The 23,429-nt window shown below is 31.6% G+C and overlaps 1 protein-coding gene across 1 annotated transcript in view; it reads left to right on the top strand.

Annotated features, from left to right (window-relative positions):
- The first annotated feature begins 15,613 nt into the window (after positions 1 to 15,613).
- LOC113522463 (putative mediator of RNA polymerase II transcription subunit 26) overlaps positions 15,614 to 23,429 on the top strand; it is a 75,747-nt gene continuing 67,931 nt past the window's right edge. The window contains exon 1 of the mRNA XM_026908148.3: positions 15,614 to 15,988. The gene's annotated coding sequence lies outside the window, so the exon portion shown is untranslated. The remainder of the gene's footprint in view (positions 15,989 to 23,429) is intronic.

Here is a 23,429-nt window from a genome sequence, read left to right as displayed (position 1 = left end):
CGACACAGTTGCTGCCGGGCCACGTATCATAAAGCCTTGTATTTTCATATAATTTTGCGTGATAAATAATTATAAGTGATTCCTTTATAACTTCTATATTTATTTTGTCTTATAATTTCCGCATCATTTTAATACGTAAATACTCATTTTGTTTATAAAATAATACGTTAAGGTACATTGTATGCGTAAGTATATAAAACACTGATAAAAAGAACGAGTTAGCTTATTTGACAATTAGCTGACAAAAAGTTGACCCGTTTTTGAGACTCGATGCTCTATCTATATAATCTAAGCATAAAGCATACTACAAAGTGATGACTGTCACCTATAGACATGAATATTATCAACAGAAAAAATATTGTATCGTCCTCACTATTATACCAGAGTGAGCCTTCAGGGTGTTTATTTATTTATTTACACTTTATTGCACCAAGTATAAAGAGAAATAACAAATACAGTAAATATTAATGAGAAGTGATACAAAAGGCGGCCTTATCGCTAAGCAATCTCTTCCAGACAACCTTTGGGTAGAGGACATTGAGAAAAAGACAAAGAGTAGGTGGCGCACTAATATATAAATATTATCATATACAAACATATATAGATACATACATACATATATACACATACATATATACACATACATATATAATATATACACAATTAAATATATACATAACATACACATACTTAACAGCATACATACAACAGAAAAAAATGATGAAGGAAAACGAAGAGAGAACACAGGAAAATAGTACTAAAGTGAGAGGTAGTAAGATTTAACAGAGGTTTTGAAGCTAGTAAGAGTTTGAGCGCACCGAATAGAGGTAGGTAGTGAGTTCCATAGACGAACTGCCTGAACAGTAAAGGATCTAGAATAAAAGGAAGAAGAATGAGTGGGAAATTTAAGTCGGAGGTTATTGACACTGCGTAAAGTATGATCATTAGCCTCACTGAGAAACAAGAATCGGTCTTTTAGATAATCAGGAGCAGCAGGATTAAAAAGGATTGTGTAAAGAAGAGACAGGATATGCAGATTACGACGAAAACGGATAGAGAGCCACTTGAGTTGAGTACGAAATTGAGAAATGTGATCATATTTGCGAAGACCAAATATGAAGCGGATACATAAATTTTGGAGACGCTCAAGCTTGTTTAATTGCTCTTCGGTGAGGTCTAAATAACATGAGTCGGCATAATCAAGAATGGGTAGGAGTAAGGTGTGTGCGAGCGCAATTTTGGTGTTAACTGGGAGGAAATTACGTAGTCTATTTAAGGCAAAAGTTGCAGCAAACATTTTTTTACTGACCTCCGAGATTTGTGGAGACCATGACAAAGTGTTATCAAAAATAATGCCAAGATTTTTTACTTTTTTCTGGTAATCTATCATAACCCCATCAAAAACCACAGGCGGAAGACTGGTCGAGGAAATTTTGGAAATAAGTATGGGACTCCCAATAATAATGGCTTGTGTCTTCAAGGGGTTTATAACAAGACCATGAGATTTACTCCAGGCAGATATACGTTCCAGATCGGCGTTAACAGTAGATATTGCTAAAGAGATATCAACCAGAGGAGCTAAAGAGTAAATCTGTAAATCATCTGCATAAAGGTGGTAGGAAGATTGAAGTTTCGAAGTGATAGTGCTAATAAATAAGGCAAATAGAAGAGGAGATAAGACGCCACCCTGCGGCACGCCAGCTGACGTATGGCACCAAGAAGATAAAACGTCATCAATGCGAATACGTTGCCGACGTCCAAACAGGTAACTACGAAACCAGTCAATTGCCGTTGGAGATATGTTGAGAGAGGTTAGCAATCCTAACAAAATATCAAAATCAACAGTATTAAAGGCATTGCTAAAGTCCAATAATGTTAAGACCGTTAATTGAGAAGTCTCCATGCCAAAACGGATATCGTCAGAAATTTTAATAAGAGCAGTAGTCGTACTATGACCAGGACGGAATCCAGATTGAAGAGGATTTAAGAGATTGTTTCTTGATAGGTAAAAGTTAAGTTTTTGTTGGACAAGGCGTGTTATGCTCTCACATATTATCTCGCATATTTATCTATACTAATAACTATCACAAATATATTATATTTCTATGTTTATGAAAGCAAATTTCCTCATTGGCAGAAACCGAAGTAAAATAGGTTTTTTTGTGGATGATTCTGTACAAAAATACATACAATTTAACAAAATACTTATAAATTTTATATAAATTACAATAACAAACCAATTGGTAATCGTCGCCTATAACATAAACTGTATTATGCACATCACAGTATACATTGTCACGCCCATGATACGCATACGTTGTCATTTCTAAGGACTATCATCATATCAGCCTTTAAATGTCCACTACTGAACACAAGGCAAGGGTTTTGCCAGTAGTTGCCATGCTTGGTAGGGGGATTGACAACTGCAGTTAAGCTTCAGAGATGTTTTAACAGGGACGCTGCTACCCAACCCTCGCTCTCCATTAGCCGTCTCTTACGACACCCACGGGAAAGGAAGGGTTGGACTATTTTATGCCAGAACTACACGGCTATCCTGTATGTTACAGTCATATTCCAGAGAATGCACAGTTGCTTCAAGACAAAAACACGTCACAACAATCAAGGTCAGGTTAAGATTGCGTTTTCTTTTCATAATGGTTTCATTATATGGATCTATGTACTTATATTAATTAAAGCGGTTACGGTAAAGTTCTGCAATCGTGTTTAGTACATTTGAGTATCAACAATAATGAGTGGAACAGTTTTACAAAAAAATTGAAGGTGACGAAACCTATTAAAAGGAAACAGATTTCAAACAGATACGAGGATATCTCCCACACATGGAATAAATGGTGTGAAAATTACGAACAATGGGATAAAACAACAAATACATTAGCCGAATAAGTAGTGCAATGCGGAATTGTACAAAGCGTTTTCGTGTAGATCGGCGCTGCGAAATAATGTATATGTAGTATTGTATGATGATGAACACATATTGTGATGTACTTACATTTAAATTATTGTGGAATTTGTAATTCAACTTATACTTGGAGTGGTTTGCGAATTTGCCCGAATGAATAAGAATCAAAGCTATCGTCAATCTTGACACAGAATTACATAAATATTTAATAAGCGTGTATTCGATTTTTAAAAAGTAATTTGAAAATACATGTAGCAACCTTACATTTTAATTTAGGCTGTAAAAGCCTAGTACCCAAATAGGAAAAACTTATTAAAAAAAATTCTAACTTGTGTTGCACTTACGATACCTATAGAATAAGGATAATATCTTATTCTTTTTCTAAAACTTAGAGTAATTTTTAGATGATAATGTAATATTCAACAGGGGCCTGATTAATATGAGTGAAGAAAATGAGGATCACAGGTAGAGATTAAAGTGATGCTACAACCCTACTTACCCTCCAAGCGTAAAGATATGAGCATATGCATTATGTAATGTTAGGCCGCTGCAATTTCAAATTACCATAAAACATTACCAAAATATTTATGTATTCACAAACACCATGTTCCGTGCCGTTGGTAACAAGGCCCTAATTTTTGTTTTACATTCGTGTTTCGTGTTAAATAAAGTATGTACGGGTTCAGTTTACGTCGGCTACAAAGAAATATTGCATTTGTAAATTGGAAAAATATGGAAATTAAAAATAAATTGTTACAGTCAATAATTCATACTGTAGCAATAATAAATTGCACAAGTGATTAATAATCTTGACTGTTGAGAAATTTATTTTATAATGATTTTATTTTTATAATTTACTGTTTGTGTTGTGACTCCTTGATGGAACGTCATTAAATCGACTACATAGTACTATCCACAATAAGTATTGTGAATAATATTATGTAGTCAATTTGTACAAATTACAAAATGCTATATAGTATTAAGTCCGCGTTTTATACCAGTAATTTTTTTGTAAAGTTGTCAACAAAGAATAAATAAATAAAATAAAATTATACGGTTACTAAACTGGTTTGATATATAAATCGTAAAAATATTTTAATAAAGACAATGGAACAAAGTAGATGTATTATAAATAATTATAATATTATATACACATCAACCATTAACTGTATACCGTTGAATATAGGCCTGTCCTATAGGGAAGGGGGGGGGGGTTGCCAGTAGTTGCTGTGCTTGGCAGACGAGTTAGCAATCACAGTTGGGTGATGTTTTAAGAGGGACGCTGCTGCCCAGCCTTCGGTCATGGAGTTCCTTTGTTCGCCTCTTACGACAATCACGGAAAAAGTAGGGATGGCCCATTCTATGCTGGGACCACACGGCAATATAGTTAATTTCATTTTTAGTCGATCGATATTTGTTCAATTATTATAATGTATTATTACATTATATGTATAAGAGTAATTAATTTACTTTATCGCATAAGATACAATATTATATAATTACACTTAAATTATAATAGTCGGGGGGAAAATATATTTACTAGAAATTTTATTATTTTATATATTTTCATATTTTAGTCCAAAGGCAAGTAGGTTAAATTATAAAAGCATGTAGATTAATATTGCGACCCCTCGCATTCGAGGGTGCATTATAATGTTGTTTTTAGAGTTCCGCAGCGGAAAAATTACAAGATAATGCTTTTTTGTGTGGACCAAATTCACGAGAAGTATAACGAGATCGACTTTAATTATTATTATTCCTGTTATTTTTTATTACATACCCTGCAGTGTCATAAGGCTGAGAAAGGGCTTTTTTATGGGTGAAAATAAAATGGTAACTCTGCCTGCGCTAACGGGATACGCTGGCGGAGCACTAGTGAAGGGTGATAGATGAGAATGAAAACAGGCCAGTTAGCCCATCATGATGAATTCATCAGGAATTAATCATGATAGTTTCCAGGGGGAACCGCGAGGAGGTCGACCTGGTTGGGTATATTGCTAGTAATGGGATTCTCAGTCTCTAACACTAACAATCTCTTTCCCCCCCGGCTGAGAAGGGTTGCTCTTTGAAATTTTAAGATATAAATAAAACAGGATGTCAATATTATTATCTTTACTAATATTATAAATGTGAAGGTGAGTTTATTTGTTTATTTGCTACTTCTTGTGGTTTAACGTAATGGTACATAAAAGTATTCGTTGATGTAGGGCCTCGTAGTAATTGGAATGAAGAAAGAAGACTATTTTTTACCCGGGTCAGTCAATTTATCCCGGTCACGTGAACCAACACGCGGGTAAGAACTAGTAATGTAATAAACAAGTAGGTAGGTTCATTCGTATCGAATTAATGGCACTGCCAGTTGCTTGTAAATCAAGATAATTATATTTATAAGCGTAATACTCATACCTCGACAATGTAATACAACCCAATTTTAATCACATTAATACTAAACAATATCGCAATAACAGATAAGCGTCGTTTAATAACGATTACCTACGTGCTTTGTGGTACTTTACAAATAAATTTATTAGCTCAATATTGGGATATTTGTTTGTTTGTGGATAGGTTTGATTTGATGTGGTAATTGATAAAAAGTAGGTCAAATATTCTAGTTTTGTTTTCATATGTAGCCTGTAAAGTGTTCGACTGCTGAGGAAAGGTCTCCCTATCTCCACTCCCCTTTATTCTTCATTTCAATTGACTTTAAAAAGGAGATTCTAAGTTCAATTTTTTTTTATTGTTTTTACCTCATAACTCCGTTAGTTATAAACCGATTTGAAAAATTGTTTTTTTTTTCTGGAAGGGTACGGATAGGTTTCATAGAAATTTTATCGTAATAGGTTCAATATTTATTAAATCAAAATTATTAGATTTATTTAAACAAAATTAGGTTTTGCCAGAAATGAGGTTGGTTTTTTTTTGTGTAATATAATTGTGTAATACAATGATTTATTTTGTATGTATTTAAGATAGTTCAAGATAAAACTTTTCATTCGATAAAAAATTTAATTAATAAGGATTTTCGTTTTTTTATAGGGGCTAGTCAAAGTGACCGTACCTCACTTGATGGTAAGCAGGTAATGTAGTTCAAACGTGAAGGCCGCTATCAATTTATACTGTGTTGGCGATTGTCATTTTGTTTTCGGGGATAAAACTTACCTAGTTACTTATGTACATCTTACTTAGTTACGTACTTATATTTCTATTAAAATCGGTAAGCTACTTGACAAAATTTGATGAAAATAAATAGAGCATATTTCATGTCAACATCTATGTATTCGTTTCTTTCCTAAGTTAAATAAGACACAGAAATTGGAATAATTTTATACAATAATATTAAGAAAAATAACTTACTTATATTTTATTTATTACCAAAAGTCAAGTGAATAAATATGGAATAATATGAAACAGTTATATTTTCTTTTAATAAAAATAAACGTATTTCTTTTATATTTGCAAGATGTTCCAAAATAAGATATAGTCGTTCATTACACATTTAAAAACTCTATAGAGAATAATTTCTTTTCATTTGATTATAAAAAAAAAAGAAGCATATTCTTTTTATCTGAGATATTAAATTAGTGGTCGGTAAATCTTTTATGAAATTATAGTACACTGTTGTTAATGTTGTAAATTCTATTTTACAAAGATCCAAAAATATGTATTAAATAATTATTTATAAACACACTATATGTATTGATGTATTATACACATATATAAATAATTGAGGGGGGAATTGTACCCATTGCTAGCAATGCAAGTCCCCCGTCTTCCCCGTCGTCCCCTCATGGGCTAATTGACTTGCCTTTTCATTCCCTCCTACCATCCCGGTACTCTTAGAAATAGGTGCTCCGGCAGCGTATATAGTTAGCGCAAGCAAGGATTATCATCATTTCATTATCAAATTTTATTATGCCTAATGAATATTGTTCATTATGAAGTATACTTAGTTCCTTATTAGAGAAAGTTTTAGATATAGATAAGAGATCTCTTTTAGAGATAAGCCCACCCAACTTGTTAACAAAACAAGTTGTTAATCTAATCTCTGTATCTATATATATATATATATATATATATATATATATATATATATATATATATATATATATATATATATATATATATATATTCTTTATATATATATATATATATATATATATATACATATATAAAAAATCGACTTCGTAAATAAATTAAAGTGGAAGCATTGTCGGGCATACTTGACTCTTTTGATAAAAAAACGTTGTCAAAATCATATTAGAATAGACAAGGATGTCACATAATATAAAAAGATCAGTCAAATTTGGAACCTCCTCCCCTTTTAAGTCGCTTAATTATTTGTACAGTCACTTCATTTTCCAATTCTCGATGGCACCATTTGTTTTCAATGTGGTTAAACTAGAACGAACATTTTGGACATTGGTGAAAAGTTGTCCACAGTTAAGCCAACTTTGAATACAAATTTAGTCCCTGTAGATGAACCTAGCCTAGAGGGATTGTCATTTGTTAAATTGTTCGTGAAAAGTTGGATTAAAAATCTTTATTTATTTTGCCCACAATTTTGCATTCTCACGGGCTTATTTACACTTGCTTCTTTAAGCTACATCGAAAATAAAAAGGCTTTTAATTCGCCCGTTTTTTTTTGTATTACGCTTTTCTTCGTCAATTTTGAAACGACTTTGATAATTCTTTTTACAGTTCTCGTTATGTATTTATATAAATGTTTCTTCCAATTCAAATTTTAAATAAAAAAAAAATATCATAGTTTAATTATTAACGTAGAGTAACGTTTGCCAGTAAACAATACCATACAATATCAGCCATTAACTGTCTACTGCTGAACATAGACCTCTCCTTTTTTTTATTCATTAGGGGGTTTTGCTAGTAGTAGCCACGCTTGGCATACGGTCTGGTAATCGTCGTTAGGCTTTGGTGATGTTTTAAGAGTAAGAGACCATTAAATTCCTTTAATTGCCCCTTTCGACACTCATGAGAAACTAAGGGGTGACCCATTCTATGCCGGTACCACATGGCTAGGTAAGCAACACTATATATTTAGTAGTAATAGGGGTAGATAGAGGTATTTGTTGACTATTCCTGTTGTGGTGAATGCACCAATCGATACCTATGCCCACATTTTGCCGAGCTAGAATCCAATATGGTAAGGGGCGAACCTACCGTGATCATTCAGATTAATTTGATTTGTTATTGGTGGGCACAATTTTAATATTAATAGAATTATAATATATGGAGAATATAACATTTACTAAATTAATAATCTAACGTAAATAATATAGATATGAAAAGATAGTTAATAAATTTTCTTTATGATGTCCAATTTGCACGCGATAACTTTGATTGCAGTTATACTATTCATACATACATACAGTAATCACTTACACTTATATGCTTATATTTAAACCACCCTTGATACCTACTTACTTTTAAGTTTTTAGTTTTATAAGCATTATCACGGGAAGATTTAGTTCAAAATTATCTACTGGGTACTTCTGTCTTATTTATATTTTTGCGGTGAAGCAAATATGTTTGCATGGCTGTGTTTGAGTTTGTAGGGTAAAAAGTAGCAGTAAAAAACAGTGAAATTACAAGGTATGAAGATGGGTATAACATCGAATTTCTCAGGAATGAAAACGTATGAGGGGTGCCACGGGCATCACAGTATGCTTAGTAATGTCCATGATGCTGATCAAGTATATAATAGGTGACAGTCACCACTACACATCAGATGTGTTGTTAATTTGTTTGCCTTTCTAAGTTGCATAAAGAAGTACAAGATCAGAGAAAATATTAAGTGACCACATCCGCAATCTTTAGTATTTATTTACGTTTTTATTCTTTTGCACGCAGTAAAATATGTATATCGGTTGAACTTAATGCTGCATGGCATTCTCTACTAGTCAATCGTTATGCTAAACTGATGAAAAAAATAAGGCGGTGTATTACGGTGCATGATTCGTGAAATCAATTGACAAACGAATTAAATATCTTTTAAAAATCTTTTTCAAACATTATTTACATTGCGACCAAACTAAAGTTGTTTTATTTACAGTCTATGCGAGGTAGATACATGCCGTTTCATGGTAACCGGATATAATAACCCTTAGACGCATCACGTGCATATTGTCGAGTTACTTCTAAGGTACTTGGGTAACTTTACTCGCCTCAGGAATATAATATTAAAAAAGTTCCTTATTTATCTGTGAGTACATATCCCTATGGCTGAGGCTCTTTTCTAATCTACGAGTAACATCTAACATATCTTTCGTTATTTTATATAAAATACTCATGAAAAATGTTATTCTTTTTATGTAAAACTAGTTGTATCCCGTGGTTCCGCTCGTGTGAATTATTGTCTGTGCTAAGTTATGATTTAATCTATTCGTGTATCAAATTTTATTCAAATGTATTATTATATAGTAGTTTTTGCGTGATCTTTCACGTAACAAACATCCATCCATCTTTACAAGTTTTTGCATTTATTATATCAATAGAATTAATAGGATTTATTGGATAACTTTATATAACACTAGTTTTTACCCACAACTTTGACCGCAAGACGGGATATGTTGATTGGCCTATATTCTTCCCCATCCCAAATAGTATATAAATGCAAAATTTCATGACAATCGGTCAAGCTGTTAATGTGCCAAAATGTAATAATACACATTTATTTGTTTATTATTTCTATAATAATAATGTTTATGCTATATTAGATTTTTTTATTGAATTCTCGTAATTTATTAATTAATTGAGAATTAAATGAATTGATGACTTTCTTAACAGTTTTTGAAAGGGTACTTATTCGATTCTGATTTTGTTTTTCTGGTATTTTCTGGTAACGCAAAAGTTTTTTTTTACAATACAGGGGGCAAACGAGCATGCGGCTTACCTGAGGGTAAATGACTACCGTCGCCCATGACTACCGTCGTCACTCACAACATCAAAGGCATTGCAGGTGTGCTGCCGGCCTTTAAAAAGGAATATGCTCTTTTATTGAAGGTTATGATGTGGTATCGGTTCGGAAATACTGCTGCTGGAAGTTGATTCCAAAGAGTGGTTGTGTGTGAAAGAAAGTACCTTAAAAATTATTTTAATAGATTTATATCTAGAATGCTCGGAGGTTTTAATATATGATCCTATGGAACGCAGTCGTTCCGTATTAGCAAATCGATATGTCATAGATACACGTCAAACGCGACGTTTTGTCGCTGACATATTACGAATGTCAAAATGAATCGAAAATTTAACGAAAAATATTCTATTGTCATTGCTATATGATGGATGGATAGCAGATAGAAAAGAAAAATAATAAAAAGTAAATGTAAATTATTTTATTATTTAAACCGCCATCAAGTATTCTTATATTTGGTTCACTGGTAGAATATGTATATGCTAACATATAGGATAATTTATATGTACACTGATACACGCGAGCAAAACCGCGGGAAACAGTTACTTGTACCATAAATGCCTGAACAGATTAGAATATATAAAACATCGATATAATTATCATCCCGAGTGACAATATAATTTTTTAAATAGTGATTTTTGACATGGCAATTGCTTTATGTTTTATATAACGCAATTGCCATGTCATAGTTTTTTGAAATGTACTTATTTAAAAATTATTGTATACTCTTTTTAAATGTATTTTTAAAGCTGTCTCATCATTTACTTAACTGAAATTAAGTGTGTTTAATAAATAAATCCTTGTAAATTTCGTTCAAATTATTCCTGCCATAATTTATAATACTTATAATTTATACAGATTATTATGACATTATTGTAAACAAGTTAGAAATTAATGACATGGGTATTGTTTACCCGAGATATCAAATAAGGTATTTAGAATTAGTAGCATACCAGTCCCCAATTTAATGCCCGACTTTGCGAGTGTTAGCGAATTTATGAGATACCAGTACCTTGATATTATTACTTGTATATAAAACTCGATAAGAAAAAAGGTCTACTATTGATTAAAAATGTAGTATAAAGGAATTGATTTTTGTTTAAAGTAACGTTAGTCTAAGAGAATGTTTTACTACTTAAATTGAACATTTCCTAAAGAAAAATTAATCAAAATAACAAAAAATTTGAACCTCTCATTGCTATGAGAGGTTAAATATATATCAATGTAATAGTATATGGCGCATTTACTAGACAGATTTTAGTTAGTATGAGAGGAGTTGGAGAGATTTTATATAATTTTTCAATTCATATCTCTTTAGAGAAAAGAATAGTTTTACTGATAGAATATACGGTTAAAAGTATATAAATGATATATATTTAATCGGGATAAAGGTAAATTATAATATTTATTAGCACTTAAATTTTTATCACAAAATATTGTTTATATTCATTTACAAAAATGATAACAACAAATTTATTTTAAAGACTTGCCTCTTAATCAGGAAAATTATTATTAAACCAATCATACCGGCTTAGTTTTGAATTCATGTTAGTGACAACTGACTTGGTAGTATTGATTGCTATTTAGCGACGAAAACTGGGTCTGACAGCAAAATAGAACCACCGAAATAGTGAATGTATACAGGCTTCTCAACCATTGAATATAATATAAAGGCGAGCTAACTTGAGCAGAAGTTTCACCATTTATTTGCAAAGCTATAAATATTTATGTCGTATTACAGTAAGCTTATACGCACGAGTACATATTACCTTTAGTTGATTAAAAAAAATAGTTGTCATCAAACGAAGAAAATGTTTTCCTACTCACTGTGCGTTACTAGCAGTTTTATTTTCTGTGTCTTGTTCATCCATTTTTTCCTTCGCCTAAAACCTAATTATGAGTTAATGCCAATTATATAGCTGTGTGCCTTTTTATTTTATTAATTAGATGACTTAGTCGAAATTATATTTTTTATGAATGTTGGACTTTTTCTTTTGTAATAATAATAATATTTTTAAACAGTTTTTTTTTTAAAAGGAGGCTTTTCGATTAGATATTATATAATTTGTTTTAATATATTAGATATCTCAAAGTTATAATGTATGATGACGAATAATTACGATAATCTGTCTAATATTTTGTTATGTTTAATAAACTTCCGGTAAATATTAAATGTTTTAAGAGACATAAACCTTTATAAGCCTATCTGTACATTTATTTATATGAGTCGTATACTAAATCTATTATATTAGAGATTATAACTGATAGATATTGATTTAATAATAATATAATAATTGTGTTTTGTGTATTAAGAAAATTATTATAATTTAAAAAATATTCGTCCATTACTTAGTTTTAACATGTTTATCCATAACATAGATACAATATAAACTACTATTGCTTAGTTTTGCTTTTTGATTTACGATAATATCTAATAGAATAAAAATAACTTTTATTCAAATATACTTGTTTACAAACTCTTTTAAAACGTTAATTTTTTATGTTCAGCTGGTTTCGGGATGTTGAATTAAGGTCTTCTAGGTCCTTCTGGTAGGAAGGGCCTCGGGGTGAAGCCCTTTACCCGGTTTGAACTCCGGAAGCAATTGCCCCCAGGTCACTAGCTCTAAGCCTCTCGTAATGTCAGGTGAGGCATGGTCTTCTTATTGTTTATGTGTGGCGGTGTTAGAGTAGGACCTCTTCTTCTCTTTTCTCCCTATTATGATTGTTACTATTTATATTTATAAATAACATCTAATCCAGGCTATTGTTTGTATTATATATGTGTATATTATATGTATATTTTTTTTATTATCTGCTGAGAAGAACCTGCAACGAGCTCAATCTTTTCAATTAATTATGTATAATTTTACATTTGCATGGGTATTGTGACTATATAAAAATAAAGTTCTATTTATATGTATTATTAAATGGAAAATAAACAAGCAAACATGAACAGACCAATCCCTACAAGCAGCACCCGTTCTAGAGTATGACGGATAAGCTAACCATCATTGCGCTCAACCATATTTCATAATTCAGTATAAATTACTATCTAGTCTAGGAAAGCCCTTATTTTAGGTAAGAGCCTCATATTGACGCATAATCATTCATATTATATTTTAATTTATAACTATAACTTTTTTTAATGAATCTTTGAAAAATAGGCACAATTACTTGCCGAGTTTGTTTATTGTTTTCTTTCCCTCTCTCTGTGTGTTGTGTGTCAGACAAATATAGATTAAAACCATAGGTGTATAATCTAAATATAGATGATATTCACTCTATTATTAATGTACTTCTTTATATATGTCCATAAAACAAAGAGGTAATGTAAAATGTCAGGAGTATGACGATAAATAGCAGTCATTGGTCGTCTTTCCTGCTACTCACTTATGCCCGTGTTTTTTATGATGACAGATGGTATGCCTAAAGTCTTTTTAGGAAATATTTCAAACATGACATAGAACATTTTACGTGTAAAAATGTCCCGTTTTCTTTGCATAGTGAAATGAATAATAAAATTTTATACACAGTTTTATTCAGTCTTTTAATGTACAGCACATTATCAAGGGTGTAATAAAATTTAAAAAAATGCTCTTTGTTACTTTACGCATTTATTGTTTGTTCTTCCTTTAAAATGTATTAATTTATATGTATTATATAATTAAATTTTCAGTCTATTATTTTAATAATTTATTTTACATTCTATCAAATTATGCATAATAGTAATTATGTTATTAATCAATGTATATTTGGTAGGGCAGAGCGTTAAAATTTAAAAGTCTTTACTGAAGTTAAAACTGAGGTAAATACATTATGACTTGTCTTCCAATCTATATCCATTCTATACTACTAGTAGATAGATTAATACGTTTATAGCTATAATATATAAACTAGTAATTTACTGGGAATAGAAAAATAAGCTAGATGACTACCATTTACTTTATCTACGTATTCTAGGATTCGATCATTTTTATGCACGTTAGAACAGTTAACAAGCTGACTGTCCACTTGATGAAAATAGCAACCATCGCCTATATTCATAAACTATGGATATAACAGAGTATACTGTGGCGCCCCTGACACCTTTCATTCGTTGCCATTCTTGCGTAATAAAATGCTATACCTCTGTACCCTGTAATTTCATTGACATATCCCACTGTTTCACAGCAGAAACATGAATGGGATAGTGGTATCCAAGCAGAGGACTTAAACGATCTAGGTATATTGCTTTTCTCTCTCTTATATGTATTTATAATAAATGTAAACTCATTTTGCCGTCCTGGGCATTTGCCCGACTAGCATTCCCTAAGTTAGGCGCTACGTCCTCACATTTAAAACGTCGTTGTTTTTATCTAAAGGGTAATGAGGCATGATGACAGCTTTGAGCTGAAGAATGAAAATGATCTGGGTGGTTAAAAAAGTCATTTGATACGAATCGTATAACCCTTTAAGTTTGATAGGCATGTCGCATTGAAGATGAATATTAATGAACTTTGATTGCAATTTCACCGGCGAGTTATATGTAATGAATTACTAGGCAAGCTGGCAAGCTGTTTGAGATATGCCATAAACGAAAAAGGGCAAAATTCGAGATTTTGTAGTAATAGCCTTCCGCTGTTATTATTTTGATGATAAATAAAGAAAACTTAATTGTTTATGCCATCTTTTATCTATATTGTTTTTACAATATTTAAAATATTTTACCAGAGGGAGATTCGATTTACAAAAGTCGATTGCTTGGGTAACTCTGTCCCATTCGTGTTTTAACCGTGAAGCAGCTGTGTTTGCTTGGCTGTGTTTCCTCTTTGAAGGGTGAGATATGGCGTGAATTTACGGGGTACAGAGGAATAACACTTGAGTCCTCAGGAATGGCAACGCATGGGCGAAACAGTATACTCTGTTATTTCCATGGTACTGCTCATGTCTATAGGCGACGGTTACCACTGTCCGTCAGCTTGTTTGCCATTCTAAGTTGTATATGTATATATATATATATACTTTAAAGACGTTAGTTTATTCAAATACTATATTCAAACTTTTCTCGGGTGAAAATAAAAAAAAGTAGTTATTGTGCGAAATATATAAATGGGTTACAATACTTAGATAAATAAAAAACTTTATATCTAAATGATTTTAATTTTATAAAATTACTAAGAATATTTTGTTTTTTAACAAATAACAGCTAGTTAGTAAGAAGAAGTAAGAAGTTAATATATAATTTTACAAAAGAAGATCTACTTTTAATGACTATAAAATCTTAATTATTGATTTTATTTATACTGTATTTATGAACATTATTCTAAGTAGCCTAATTATGTTAACATTGCTTAAAATTATATAATACGTGCTCTAATTGTTTTCAATATACTTAAATTTAGAATGAACAGATTCATGCAAACAAAGCCTCGACAGCTTTATTAATGATAAAAACATTGATAATAGCAATAAGTAGGCTTGCACTGTTATTGTAACCTTGTAAATAGCTCAGTTACCCACTCATATAATAATTAAACACTTTTGTCATTTCCGTTTACACGTATACTTGTGCAACGACTTAGCATACCTTTCAAATAATTCACAAAGGCAAAGCACGATCTCAAGTTAGAACTATCAAGACTTCGAATTCGGGTTTTCCTGAGGCTGTTATGTATATCTGTCTTCTTCTGTCTCGTGTTATATTAAAGCTGTGGATGTCCTTTCTCTTTCTAACTTGGGAAGGCTTGCGCGGAAAGAGAATGTGGGTAACGAACGACCTTTTGCCGTTATGGGCAAGCAGTGCGGCCCGTGCGTTCGCCGGGAGTGGTACATTCGCTTCTCGTTTCACTACATCGCGCCGACCATCTGACAGGCTGAAAAAAAATTACGTAAATATTACGACACTCACGCATTGATTATGAAACGTCTGTATCTGTAATCGTGAAACAGCACTGTTCCTCATTCACGAAATCTGAAAATTTCAGAATTCAGTGAGCATGGTGTGTCCGCGTCTTGTTTGAATTGTGCTATCCTGTTTGACCCTGGTGATTTTATTTTATTATATTGTTTTTTGCCCCGTACTGTGGTGTTCGCTGAATTGTCCGTCTCTGTGTTTCTATTGTGATTTATTTCTAATTGGATTGTCACATAATTTACTGGTAAGTAATTTTGTTATAGGTACTACTTGCATTTGAAATTTTAATAAATATTAATAATCATAAGAATTTTGTGCATTTTAATATAACTAAAAAAACTTACATAATATGAACTGGTTTCGACTTTAAATTCAGTGAAAGCTTTTAATCTTGCCAATAAAATTGGCAATAATGTTATGGATCTCATTTAGGAAAACATTGCAAAATTCTGTGATGAACGGTATTTTATATTATATAAGAATAATAAATTAATGATACCAATAAATACGCATAAATTATTTTATTAATATTTATTATAAATGCAAATAATATTTTAGCGTAGTTGCTATAATTTTGATAATATTCAGTGAAAGACGATCCAAATATAATCATTAATATTATCGATATTTTGTATGAGTTATTTTGTTATCTCTTGGCACTTTAACGCCAATTGTCGCCAATCGTTATAAAATTTAATATAGGTAGAGTATTTGGAATGACAAAGGATATAGGCTAAGCCATTTATCGCGGTCATGCGAACAAAGTTGCAGGTAAAAGCTAGTTATATATAATGGCGAATTATGTTATATATTTATCCATATAATATTGTTCACAAAATTATATATATTTAAATATATTTTATATTATTCTATTTATATATTATATAACTAATTAGACACCATGTTAATTACTTATATAGATGAAATATTTTAATGCAAGTAGGCGCCTATTATTACTACGTGCCTATTTTTATAATTGCCTATATTTATTTATACTTTATTGCCAAAAAAATATATTTAACTCACAGTTAGGTATTTGGGGTCAAAAGAAGAATTATGATATGTATTTGAAATTTTAAATTAAATTACAGGATCTGGGTAATAATGTAGTAAAGGCGTGTAACCACTGACGGGATAACTCGCCCCTTCCTCATGAGATTGGTAATTAGTTGGCAAAATACGGGCAAATGAAATCTTTTGTTTACCCATCATATCATCATGCTACATATCATAGCAGTAGGTAATAGTCGACAAAATCAATTACTAAAGAATAAAAAGAATATAATTTTATTTATTTTAGATTAATTCATTTATCTTTTACGCAAGAAGCAGTTTAATATTTGCAGACATATTCTGGATCTACTGTTCTGATTCCGTAGGCTGTTTCAATACATATATATGTATTGTTGAATTTTTTTGTATGCCATTTACGGCCCACCTGATGGAAAGTGGTAACCATCGCCTGTAGACTATAGTACCATGGATATCACAATGACCATAGTCACAATTTTTAGAACAAAAACACTTAAAAATCAAATTAATTAATTTGTAACAAATCGAATTATTTATTTATATCTGTCTTTTGTTTATTTACGAATTATCAATCAATTAAATAATATTTTTGTACTGATAAATACCAGCAGATTGTTCATAGTCGAATAAATTATTCGTTTGGTTGTATATTAATTTTTTTTCTATTGAAATAGACTCTACAACTTAGATTTCAACTTACCACCTTAGTATTTATTATCTATCCACAGTTAAACATAAGCCTTCTCCATAGACTGCCATAAGGAACGGTCCTGAATCATCTATCCACTGACCCCATGCAATGCATTTGAGATCGTCACACCATCTAGTAGGGAGTTATCCTACAATGCATTTGCCCTTACAGAGTCGCCACTCAAAAACCTTTCTCCCTAATACATAAATGCTTACATATAATATTATTTGTTGTATATCTAAGTTATTCAGTAATAAAACAGATTTAGGCTTGTAGTTAGGTTTAAAGTACGTGTGTTTGTAGTAAGTACTTAGCTAAGGCGCTGGCTACGCCTACTAAATTCTTAGCAGCATTCTTATGTGTATTAACAATATCATATTTATTTATTACACCTAGAGATCAATTTATATTCTTATGGGTGGCAACGTGTCATTTTTGCTAAAATATAAGACTTTTTAGAAAATACGAGCTTAAAAACAGTTCAACAAACATTTTAATTTCTGTTTTCTGTTCTGAATTATTTAGCTTACATTTTCATATTTTTTTTTAGCCTTGGTAATAAGAGTTCGTTTATTGAATTAATGACATAAGTGCAGTGTAAAATAACATTTGTAAAATAATATAACCCCCCACTAGATGTAGTGACGACCTGAACTGCGCTGCAGTGGATGCAGGTGGCTCAGGACCGTTCTTTATGGCAGTCTATGGGGGAGGCTTATGTCCAGCAATGGACAGATAATGGTTGAAATGATAATGATGAAAATAACATTAACTTTTAATTGTTCAAGCTTGGTTTTTTTTTCTAAGAACATCTAAAACCTTATCACATTCCATATTATGTAATATTTTGTGTAATATCAAGATATCTGACACCACTGTTTCCAGTTCATGTCAAGCGTGGAGATTATGGCCATACACTCCCATGGGAGAAATAATATAGGTCTCACAGCGAAAGTTCATATAGATAACACAAGGACTTGTGTTGAATTTATCTTATTTAGTGAATTGGGAATATTGTTGTATATGAACATTATTCTCAATTTTCGGAAAACATGTAACGATAGTGTTTAAACTTATCGACATGCTCATAGTTTCTGAATTTCTATTGAAACAAAATGTATATATATTGTTGGTAATATTCGAATGTAACCAGCAACCTAATTTAAATTTAAATAATTAGGTTTTAGAAGTAAATACGTTACATATAATCGTAGGAAATTCTGTTTTCTTATTGAAGACAACACGTATGAAGTCTGGTTGCAAAATTTCATTGGTAACTGGGCGTGTGATTACATTATATTAGGTATGGGCAACAATGAGTCTACTCCGTAGATTTTTTGTACTATAAAGCATATAACTTTTTCTATTTACTGGAGATAGCAATTTGACCATCATAGCCTGTCAATATTTGTAAAGAAATAACTCTTTGATTTGGACGTTGCTGATCCAAAACATCTCATACCCGCAAAGAAACTGCATGAGCATAGGAATAATAGATTAAGCAGAGGTGTTCCTTTATAGCAGGTTATATGTATGTTGCTTTATCTGACATTAAGTTGATTTTAGGCTACAGTGACCGTTTATCTTCACTTGAGCTATATTTTTTTTTATTCAAATTAGAATGGCAAATAAGCTGACGGCCCACCTGATGGAAAGTAGTAACCGTTGCCTATAGACATGAGCAGTACCATGGACATAACAGAGTATATTGTTTCACCCATGATACCCTCTATGCGTTGCCATTCCTGAGGACTCAGGTGTTATTCCTCCGTACCCAGTGAATTCACGCCATATCCCACCCTTCAAACCGAAACACAGCCATGCAAACGCAACTGCTTTACGGTTGAAACACGAATGCTTGTTTGCCACCTTTGTGATATAAATAAAAAGGTCTCAAAATTTGCTCCTAATACTGCAAGAAAATGGCGCAAACTATTTATGGACTTTCTTACTTTTTCTTTACTTTATTCTGGTGGCAAATCCTCAAAAGAAAAAACATACTTTTTATTTCAGATTCAAAAACAAGTTTTCGATTCCTTGTTACAATATCAATACAAATGTTTGTCTCCCGGTGAGATATCCATCCGGTGAATTTTCGCACAAAGCTTCGAAACTTTTAGATGTTCTCGCCTAGTCTTTCAACATTTCACTAGAATAATGATTCCCACATTTTAGTACGGATTGGCTCACATATAATTCTATCCGATTCCCATTAGCAACTTTTTTATGGACATTGACGACTGAGAAAAACGTAGAAAAGCGAAAAAAAAATTCTTAAGTTATATCTATTACTAATCTGACGAATGTTACCAGTTTAATAGAATTAATGGTATATTTACAGTATTTATACAAGTTTTCAACCGATTTCAAAAAGAAGGAGGTTCTCAATTCAGTTGTATTTTTTTAATGTTTGTTACCTCATAACTCCATCAGTTGTAAACCTATTTGGAAAATTCTTCATTTATCTGAAAGGACATACATACAAATTGGTTCCATAGATATTTTATCAAAATCGGTTTAATAGTTCATTTTTTAGATCAAAATAACCAGTTTTCTCACAATTGAAGTCGGTTTTTTATAGGACACAATCTTTAATTATTCTAATCAAATGTGACAAAAACAAATTTACTATAGTCTCTCAAATTAATTTTATTCAGGAATAATGTTTCATTTCAATCAACGAAAATATTGACTCATAATTTTTTTCTGCCGAACTTATTGGATTCGTTATCTAGTTAGTATTATTAATCAAGGCTCTCCTGTGTATTGTTTCAATGAGTCCACAAGCTTCCTCATTTGTTTTTCTTAGTTGTAAAGAAGTATTCAAGTTATGCTTTACCATGTGTACATTTTGTTAAATATTAATAATATTATGTGGCTTCCTCGTATGATTAAACACAGTAAAGGTAAGGTAAAATACAGTAAGTAATCTCTCGATAGATGAAATGACGACCTCAAATGTTCTGCAGAAAATCAGTGAATACAGGTGGCTCAGGACCGTTCTTTATGGCAGTCTATGAGAGAGACCTACGTTCAGCAGTAGACGGATAATAGCTGATAAGATGATGATATTGACGAAGAATATTGATATTTCTATAGCAATAGGTAGGTGTCATATATGTATAATCTAGGCAAATAAAAATGCAGTCAATTTGTAACTATACAAACATTCTTGTCAAATAATGTTATCGCTAAATTAATATTTGCTTAGCTTGTATGTATATTAATTAAATTTATATAGAACGTTGACGGAAGTTAATTTCCAATTAATGTTTCGATTAAATTATTGAAATATTACAATCCTATTAGTTTAGTTTAAGTATAATATTACATTAAAAAAGATAACGAAATTTTTAATATATTACAAAGAGAGAATAAGAGAGTTTGAATAAAAATGTCGATCTAAAAACGCAAAACATACTCTGCTTTTGTTTGGGCACGTAGAAACAATGACGAAACATTTTAGTTACAGTGGAAATGTTGAAATATGCAACCTATACTAAACAGGATTGACAGATTAGACGGTTCAAAACTATCTGATGGAGAAGTCTTTAGACGCAGCGTGTATGAAATGAGCTATGAAAGTAGATGAGGCAAAAGAAACAAAGATAAAGGCATTACTAATCGGTCCTCTTTGTCATCCCCTTAAGCGTAAAGATAAACAGAAAAATGTCATAAAAATCGTAAAATTGAGTGAGTTATATCCAATAAATAATAATGTGAAAGAAGAAACAAGTCTTAATTATACCTTTTACATAGATTGTTTAACCTTAATAGAGCATTTAAATAACGGCGTCGTCCTAAAAAGGGTAGGGTCTACAATCTACATGACATTGAATGTGAGGACATGTGGGAAGAGTTTCGTTTGGTGAATTCTCTAAGTAGATGAGTCATAATTGAAAACAACCGAGGTCACCTGACAGATCCGCCTTCGCTTTGTTAACTGCACATTGATCATCCTGGCAGGTTTTGGGCTTACGTAATTTAAAGCGTTCACGAACTTGTTTTTCTTGACGTTCGATAACAAATCGATATAGACATCGATTTCGAACGATGACGTAAAGCCGGCTGGCTTGATGTTTAAGATTCATTTCTATGATTGAATATTCTGGTGCATTTTCGAAATCGATGCATCGTTAGCAGCTTGTTAGTAGATTTAATCGTGATCGTTCCATTGTCCAAATTGACGGTCATGAGAAATAATCAGATAATTCTGTACCGATTGAGTAAGTTTAAAACATTCGAGTTTGACTGTCCAACGGGTGACATTCTAAAAGTGACTTTTGTGTAGTCATCGCGCAATCAAGGAAAAGCGTCACGTACCATGAGAGTAGGAACGCTGATGAGAAAAACGTGAGGTGTAACGAGTGCTTTAAAAACAATGCATTTACTACTTGTATACGTGCGAGGTATTTTGAAGATGGTGTAAAAGATATCACAATAAATGTTAGACACTATATTTTATCTCGTCTCTCCTTCTTAACTAAACTTTTTTTTATTTTTTATTTATATCACCATTATATCATTATAATAATTAAGGTATCGGGCACAGGTCTATTACTGATGAGAAGGATATTAATACACGCTGGTTAGATGGTCCAGCTTTTATTTCGAGATTTCTTTCTGGTAAATAAACAAATTAACAATTTTTTTATTGTTCTTTCCAAATAATGATATAGTGGTGGAATATAAGTTTCCTTTTACAACAATCTCGGTATAAATTAATTTATCTTTATAGATTATATTTTTCTTATAAATAATGCAAATTTGAAAGCAACAACAGACTTTTCTATTGTATTACAAAAGTTAATTTGTTCTGTAATAATATTGAAAAGGAAGATAATAATATTAGTTGTCTATAATAGAACCATGGAACTTCGAAAGTAATTTCTTGACTCCCGAAGCTTTGTTTGGAGTTTTCTCTATCGTATTATTGAAAAAGTTAACACAAATTCATTCATTAATAAAATCAAGGTAGATTTATTAGCGTACAAATTTATTATTAAAATGTTTTATATTTAATCAAGTTTGACAGTTTTGACTACAGTTCAAAATTACGATAATCCAGATAAAATATACAATTTGAATTACTGTATATTTTTTATTATTATTATAAAAATAATTATAAAAAATCGGCTCAAAATTGAAGGCATCGTATAATATATATATATATATATATATATATATATATATATATATATATATATATATATATATATATATATATATATACGTATGTTGTATGTTGAATATAATGTTAACCAAAAGATTGTTTCACTAGTTTTATTTTCTCAACACAAATATTTTATATTCTACACAAGTATTTCAACGCCGATTTCCCACGGCATGCTGCCCGTATATTGGAACTTTTCCCCGAAATCGTAAACATATCCCGAATGGTATTAGGAATGTGGCTGTCGACATTCAAAATAACCTCACTTTTAGCGAAAACTCGTTTAGTTAATCCACAATCTGCGTTATTGTTTTAACGTAACAGCGTATACGTTTGTGACAGTGTGTAAGTACGGATGCTGGAGCCACAAAGTCCTCAAGTCTGTCGAGTTATCAAGTTGGTGAGTTTGACTTTAAACCATAAACCAAGCAGATCTTAAATGAAATTGGAATGATAATTCCACTAGTTTTAAAATACACTGACGAGGTACCATTGGAGGATGATAGGTGAGCTCAGTTGTCCTATCGTGACAAATTTATTAAGAATTAGCCAATTTGCAAACTCCAGAGGGAGGGCGTGGAGGTCCATCTGGCAGAGTATATTGTAGTCGAGTATTATTAATGGCGCCGTCAGTTGTCGTTACCAATAATCCCCTCCCGCTTTACCAAGCGGATCAGCGATTTCACCTGGACTGAGACACGCTAAGAAAGTCACGAATATTTCTGGATCCGTCCGAACCAATTAGTCGGTAAATGGGTCTACCACAATAGAATAATGCGAGGTGTTTAA

The sequence above is a fragment of the Galleria mellonella genome, unplaced genomic scaffold (genome assembly GCF_026898425.1).
Source record: "Galleria mellonella isolate WM207_F2 unplaced genomic scaffold, CSIRO_AGI_GalMel_v1 utg38, whole genome shotgun sequence".
Classification (NCBI taxonomy): Eukaryota; Metazoa; Arthropoda; class Insecta; order Lepidoptera; family Pyralidae; genus Galleria; species Galleria mellonella.
This window is presented reverse-complemented; position numbering and strand designations above follow the sequence as displayed.